The sequence below is a fragment of the Colobus angolensis genome, unplaced genomic scaffold (genome assembly GCF_000951035.1).
Source record: "Colobus angolensis palliatus isolate OR3802 unplaced genomic scaffold, Cang.pa_1.0 Scaffold68, whole genome shotgun sequence".
Classification (NCBI taxonomy): domain Eukaryota; kingdom Metazoa; phylum Chordata; class Mammalia; order Primates; family Cercopithecidae; genus Colobus; species Colobus angolensis.
Genome location: NW_012120487.1, coordinates 4,909,558 through 4,916,339, shown reverse-complemented (window position 1 = coordinate 4,916,339; position 6,782 = coordinate 4,909,558).

Sequence of the window (6,782 nt, the reverse complement as noted above, 5' to 3'; positions counted from 1 at the left end):
AGAGACGGCGTTTCACTGTGTTAGCCAGGATGGTCTTGATCTCCTGACCTCATGATTCGCCTGCCTCAGCCTCCTAAAGTGCTGGGATTACAGGCGTGAGCCACCGCACCCGGCCTATTGCTGCAATTTACACCATCAATTTACCTCACCAGAAGAACATAGTAGTTAAGAACACAGGTTCTGGAAACAGACTCTTTAGATTTGAATTCTGGTTCACTAGCTATGCATCTTTGGGAAAATTACTTAATCTCCTTAATCTCTCTATAACTCAGGTTCCACATCTGTAAAGGCGGGATACTTCTTAGGGTTGCTGTGAGAATTATATGAGTTAATATATATAAACTGCTTAGAAGAATACCTGGGAGGCAATAAATGCTAGCTGCCATACTATTCCTGGTTTCTTTCTGTATCAGAGTTCTGGCAGGAATCAGATGGCATACTCAAACTAGATCATTTGAAGAGTGCTTAATAAAGGAAGCATTTACAAGAGAAGTGCAGGGTTCACGGAGACCAAAAGGGGATACGAAGTTTCCCCAGTGCTAGCTAGCACCAGCTTGCAAATCATCACTACCCAGAGGTAGTAACAAGGGCTGGGGTGGGAGTGATTTGATTACCAGGATCTGAAGAGAGCAACTGTGTGGCAGATGCTGTCTGCTAACAGCAGTGACCTTTGATGGAGAGAAGTGTCCTCACACAAAGACTCACTAGGGAAGGAGCTGGGGGATCAATTCTTGGACCTGTCTTTCCCTCTGACTTCTGATCTCCTACTGCTATCTCCCAATGCTGGACTCAACCAAAAGCCAGAGGGCAAAGGAGTCCAGCAGGAGCCCACATAGGTCAAACTTCAGGGATACGCAGCAGGTAGAGTAGAGGGAGTACAGCAGGTCTTCGATTAATGTCATTATGTTCAACGACGTTTCATTATGACACAGATGAAAAAAATTGATTCCTGGCAGAGGCCACTGTGTGTGAAGTCTGCACATTCTCTCCATGACTGCGTGGGTCTTCTCTGGGTACTCCAGTTTCCTCCCACATCCCAAAAATGTGCACATTAGATGAACTCATGTGTCTAAACGGTCCCAGTCTGAGTGTGGCATGTGTGTGGGTGTGCCCTGTGAGGGAATGCCATCCTGTCCAGGGCTGGTTCCTGCTTTGTGCTCGGCTGCTGGGGTAGGCTCTGGCCACCTGTAACCCTGATCTGGAATAATTGGGAAAATAATTATCTTATACTTATTTTTATTAATCTTTCTTAAATGTATGTATAGCTCATATTTATTATATTTCAAGGTTTAATATTGGAAGTGTTTTGGGTCTTTATTTAGATATTTGATGATGTTTTGTGACCAGAAATATGCCATAGGAACTTAATTATTTATATCAATTAGCCTACAGCTAAATTGGTTTCTTTATACGTTGTTTCCCTTAGTCACAGTTTCCAAGAATCTGTCGATGACATTGAGGACTTACTGTATCCTGAAGATGCAAACAGAAAATATCTAGCACACTTTTCTCCTAGCCTCGCCCTCCTCCGTTCTTTGTCTTGCAGCCAGAATGATCTTTCTAAAGCAGAAAATGATCTTGTTCTGCCTCATCTGATGCACGCTGGTAGCTCCCCACTTCTCTCAGGATAAAGTCTTTACTCCTTAACATAAAATGCAGGGCTTAATAATTATCTCCAGTTCACCCCTCCAGTCTTAACTCTCGCCATTTTCCTCTCAACCTTTCCGGTTGAGCCATATGTAATTACTTTCAAACCTACAAGAGCATTCCTTTCTTTGACCTTATTCATGTCCTGGAACTCTGCTTGGAATGATCCTTCTCCCCTTTCATTCTCCTTCACTGAACTAATTCTTACTCATCCTTTCCTTATACATAGAAATGAAGGGGTTTCTCTTACCCAGCTAGATTTTGGGGGAATCTAAGCTCTGTTTCTGTGGCAATGCTTTTTTTTTGAGACGGAGTCTCGCTCTTGTCACCAGGCTAGAGTGCAGTGGTGCAATCTCTGCTCATTGCAACCTCCGCCTCCCAAGTTCAAGTGATTCTCCTGCCTCAGCCTCCCGAGTAGCTGGGATTACAGACATGAGCCATCACGCCCAGCCAGTAGCAATGATTTTCTGAAAGTAGTGGCATGTTGAGGACTATATTTAGTAGTATTTTAATCTTTTATGTGGATTTTTTTTTTTATTTTCATGAGGTTCTAATTATATATGATAGGTACTTAGTCTACAAGATGGTAGTGAAAGTAATGAGTTGAGTTTCTTTTTTTGAGACGGAGTCTCGCTCTGTCGCCCAGGCTGGAGTGCAGTGGCCGGATCTCAGCTCACTGCAAGCTCCGCCTCCCGGGTTTACGCCATTCTCCTGCCTCAGCCTCCCCAGTATCTGGGACTACAGGCGCCCGCCACCTCGCCCGGCTAGTTTTTTGTATTTTTTAGTAGAGACGGGGTTTCACCAGGTTAGCCAGGATGGTCTCGATCTCCTGACCTTGTGATCCGCCTGTCTCGGCCTCCCAAAGTGCTGGGATTACAGGCTTGAGCCACCGCGCCCGGCATGAGTTGAGTTTTTAATGAGCTTATCAATATATAACTTCAAAGGGATCTTTTGAAAACTACTGAAACCTAATCTATATTCCTGGAATCTTGGGATGCTAAGATAGACTTCTAGGAGTCTTATTTGCATTGAGAAATATGGGAGCTATTTCCCAATGAGAAATATGGGAGCTATGATAAGTATTCCCTTTGGAAAGATGACTGGGCTCTGACAGACAGGAAATCAGTCACATGAGTGGAATGTAGACAAAAGCTGCTTTTGACCTGTGGGCTGAAGAAAGAGAAGAAAATAAAATGTAATAAAGGTTTGTTTTTTCAAAACTATATAGTCATCTTCTATATACCAGATAACATATTTTCTCCAAGTAGAAGTGAATTCACAATATTGAAGAACTTCTAGACTGGGCGCAGTGGCTCATGCCTGTAATCCTAGCACTTTGGGAAGCCGGGGCAGGAAGATTGCTTGAGCCTGGTCAACATGGCGAAACCACCCACCTCCCCCAAACTCCGACCCCCGCACACCCTCCCCACTTCCCCCACCCTGTCTCTACAAAAAATACAAAAATTAGCTGGGCGTGGTAGCACACGCCTGCAGTCCTAGCTACTTGGGGGGCTTAAGCAGGAGGATCGCTTGAACCCCAGAGGTAGAGGCTGCAGTGAACTGAGATCGTGCCACTGCACTCCAGCATGGGCGACAAAGTGAGACCCTGTCTCAAAACAAAACCAAAACCAGAACAACATCTATTGAATGCTCCTTTGACTCTTTTTTTTGCAAACAAAACCCAAAACGAACAGACAAAAAACCCCAAAGGCTCTCATAATGGAGGAACATGGGTGGTGATTTAAAGGGAGATAGGATGTGTTCTGGCAAAATCCAGATGGAAAAGCTGCTTCTTTTTCCCCCTTAAGACCAAACATTCTTGTTGAAGAACAAGACACCCACTTCTGTGTCTCTAGCTCCACCTTGAGGTTTATCAAGAAATCACCTATTCTGGCCACAATGGGTGAATTAGGTTAAAAAGAGCCGAGATCTTTATGCTGTGCCAACAGCTCTTGAACGTGTACTTTGGGCCAGGCTCTGTAATAAGTGCTCTTTGAGCATAATGACATTTAATCCTCACAATAATCTTATGACAAATGTATTTTATAATGAGAAAAAGTAAGATTAAGAGAGTTTCAAGAATTTAGGACTCATCTAAGATCACACAAGTGGCAGAGGCAGGATTTCAACCCAGCATCTTCTAGGCCTTTGTTTTCATTCACTGCTGTCTGTGTATACACTCATGTGCACATCTATCACATATGTTTTTCTTTTCCTTTACAACATGCTTGTACATCAATCATTTTATTTAATTCTCACAACAACTCTATTAAGTGGGAATTAATATCCTTTTTTTAGAAGAAGGTGAAGCTTAGAGAAATAACCTAATTTTCCCTAGGTCATATGGCTCTTAAGTAGTGAGTTTAACCCAGGGCTCCTTTCTCAACTATATGAATAACATGCAACTTCTCAAGCTGACTTGTGATGACTCCTCACAACTTCTTGTCAATAGTTCCTTGATATTAAGAAAGAATTCATCTGAAGACTCTTGCAAAACCCCCTACTTTAGGAGTGACACTGTCGAATATAATTTCCAAACAAGACACATGTACAATGAGAAGAGTACAGTAAAGCAAAGTTAACACTTGGATGAGGTGGGGCACGGTCGCTCACGCCTGTAATCCCAGCACCTTGGCAGGCCAAAGTGGGTGGATCACTTGAGCTCAGGAACTCAAGACCAGTCTGAGAAACATGATGAAACCCCAACATTACAAACAATATAAAAATTAGCCAGGCTGGTAAAATCCTGTCTCTACAAAAAATACAAAAATTAGCCAAGCATGATAGTACACACCTATAGTCCCAGCTACTCAGGAGGCTGAGGTGGGAGGATTGCTTGAGCTGGGAAGGCAGAGGGACCCGGATGCTATAGGAGATTGACTAGGCTGATTTACTAAGCAACATTTTCCCACAGACCAGCATCATGGTGCATGATCTAAACTGGCCCTGTAATGATGTTAAAAATTATTCCAGGTCAGGGACCACTGGGGTTCATCACTTTTGATTAATGGAAATGAATATTAATATTAAATCCATTAAATGCAAAATATATTTAGTGATGGTATGCTCCTACTGCTTGAATCTGCATTTTCTTTTTTGTGTGATGTCCTGTGTTTGCCTGCAAACACTTTCTGTCCTTCTGCCAATGGAACAGAAAATTTGAGAGTTGTGAGATAAACAATAACACCAAGTGCTGGAGGAAAGAAGACAGAGTATCTGTCTGTACCTGGAGAACAGGAGAAAGTTTAGAAACAGGGCTAAAGGACCAGGAAGTATTCTCTAGGTATAAATGTCTGGGTGTTAGAAATGGGAGAGAGTTGAGAGGACCTCCCAGGAAGAGGGAAAAGAAAGGGCAGATTCAAGAAAGTCTGCACACAGAGTGGTGTGAGTAGGTTGTGTGGCTCCTGATGGTTGAAGTTTAAAATCAGAAGGGAGATTTGAGTAGGCACTTATTTCTCAATAGGCTGCTCTGTTTTCTAAATATACCAGAGCAATAGTAAATAAGCATTTAATGCAAAACTTGCCTTCTTAAAACAGTGACTTTGGGATCATCAAAATTGCATTGTAACTGAGAACAACAGAAGCACTGGGGAGTGAATAGATGACCTCAGGACAGCGTATTCTAGGCTGAGATAGAATACAGCATTCTCTTTCACCGCCTTTTTTTTTCTTTTTCTTTTTTTTGATTCTGGGATGCATGTGCTGAACGTGCAGGTTTGTTACATAGGGATATATGTGCCATGGTGATTTGCTGCACTTATCTACCCATCATCTAGGTTTTAAGCCCTGCATGCATTAGGTATTTGTCCTTATGCTCTCCCTCCCCTTGCTCCCCACCCCCTGACAGGCCCCAGTGTGTGACATTCCCCTCCCTGTGTCCATGTGTTCTCATTGTTCAACTCCGACATACGAGTGAAAACATGCGGTATTTGGTTTTCTGTTCCTGTGTTAGTTTGCCGAGAATGGTGGCTTCCAACTTCATCCATGTCCCTGAAAAGGACATGAACTCATCCTTTTTTATGACTGCATAGTATTCTATGGTGTATATGTGTCACTTTTTTTTTTTTATTCAGTCTACCTTTGATGGGCATTTGGAATGGTTCCAAGTTTTTTGCTATTGTAAATAGTGCTGCAATAAACATAAGTGTGCATGTGTCTTTATAGTAGAATGATTTATAATCCTTTGGGTACATACCTAGTAATGTGATTGCTCAATCAAATGATATTTCTGGTTCTAGATCCTTGAGGAATCACCACACTGTATTCCACAATGGTTGAACTAATTTACACTCCCACCAATAGTGTAAAAGCATTCCTGTTTCTCCACATCCTCTCCAGCATCTGTTGTTTCCTAGCTTTTTAATGAACGTCATTCTAACTGGTGTGAGAAGGTACTCATTGTGGTTTTGATTTGCATTTCTCTAATGACCAGTGATTATGAATTTATTTTCATGTTTGTTGGTCACATAAATGTCTTCTTTTGCAAAGTGTCTGTTCATATCCTTTGCCCACTTTTTGATGGGATTGTTTGTTTTTTTCTTGTAAATTTGTTTAAGTTCCTTATAGATTCTGGATATTAGACTTTTGTCAGATGGATAGACTGGCAAAATTTTCTACCATTCTGTAGGTTGCCTGGTTAGTATGATGATAGCTTCTCTTGCTGTGCAGAAGCTCTTTAATTAGATCCCATTGGTCAATTTTGGTTTTTGTTGCAATTGCTTTTCGTGTTTTAGTCATGAAGTCTTTGCCCATGCCTATGTCCTGAATGGTATAGCCTAGGTTTTCTTTTAGGGTTTTTACGGTTTTACGTTTTATGCTTAAGTCTTTAATCCATCTTGACTTAATTTTTGTATAAGGTGTAAGGAAGGGGCCCAGTTTCTGTTTTCTGCATATGGCTAGCCAGTTTTCCCAGTACCATTTATTAAATAGGGAATCCTTTCCCCATTGCTTGTTTTTATCAGGTTTGTCAAAGATCAGGTAGTTGTAGATGTGTGGCGTTATTTCTGAGGCCTCTGTTCTGTTCCATTGATGTATATATCTGTTTTGGTACCAGTACCATGCTGTTTTGGTTACTGTAGCCTTGTAGTATAGTTTGAAATCAAGTGGTGTGATGCCTCCAGTTTTTTTTTTTTTTT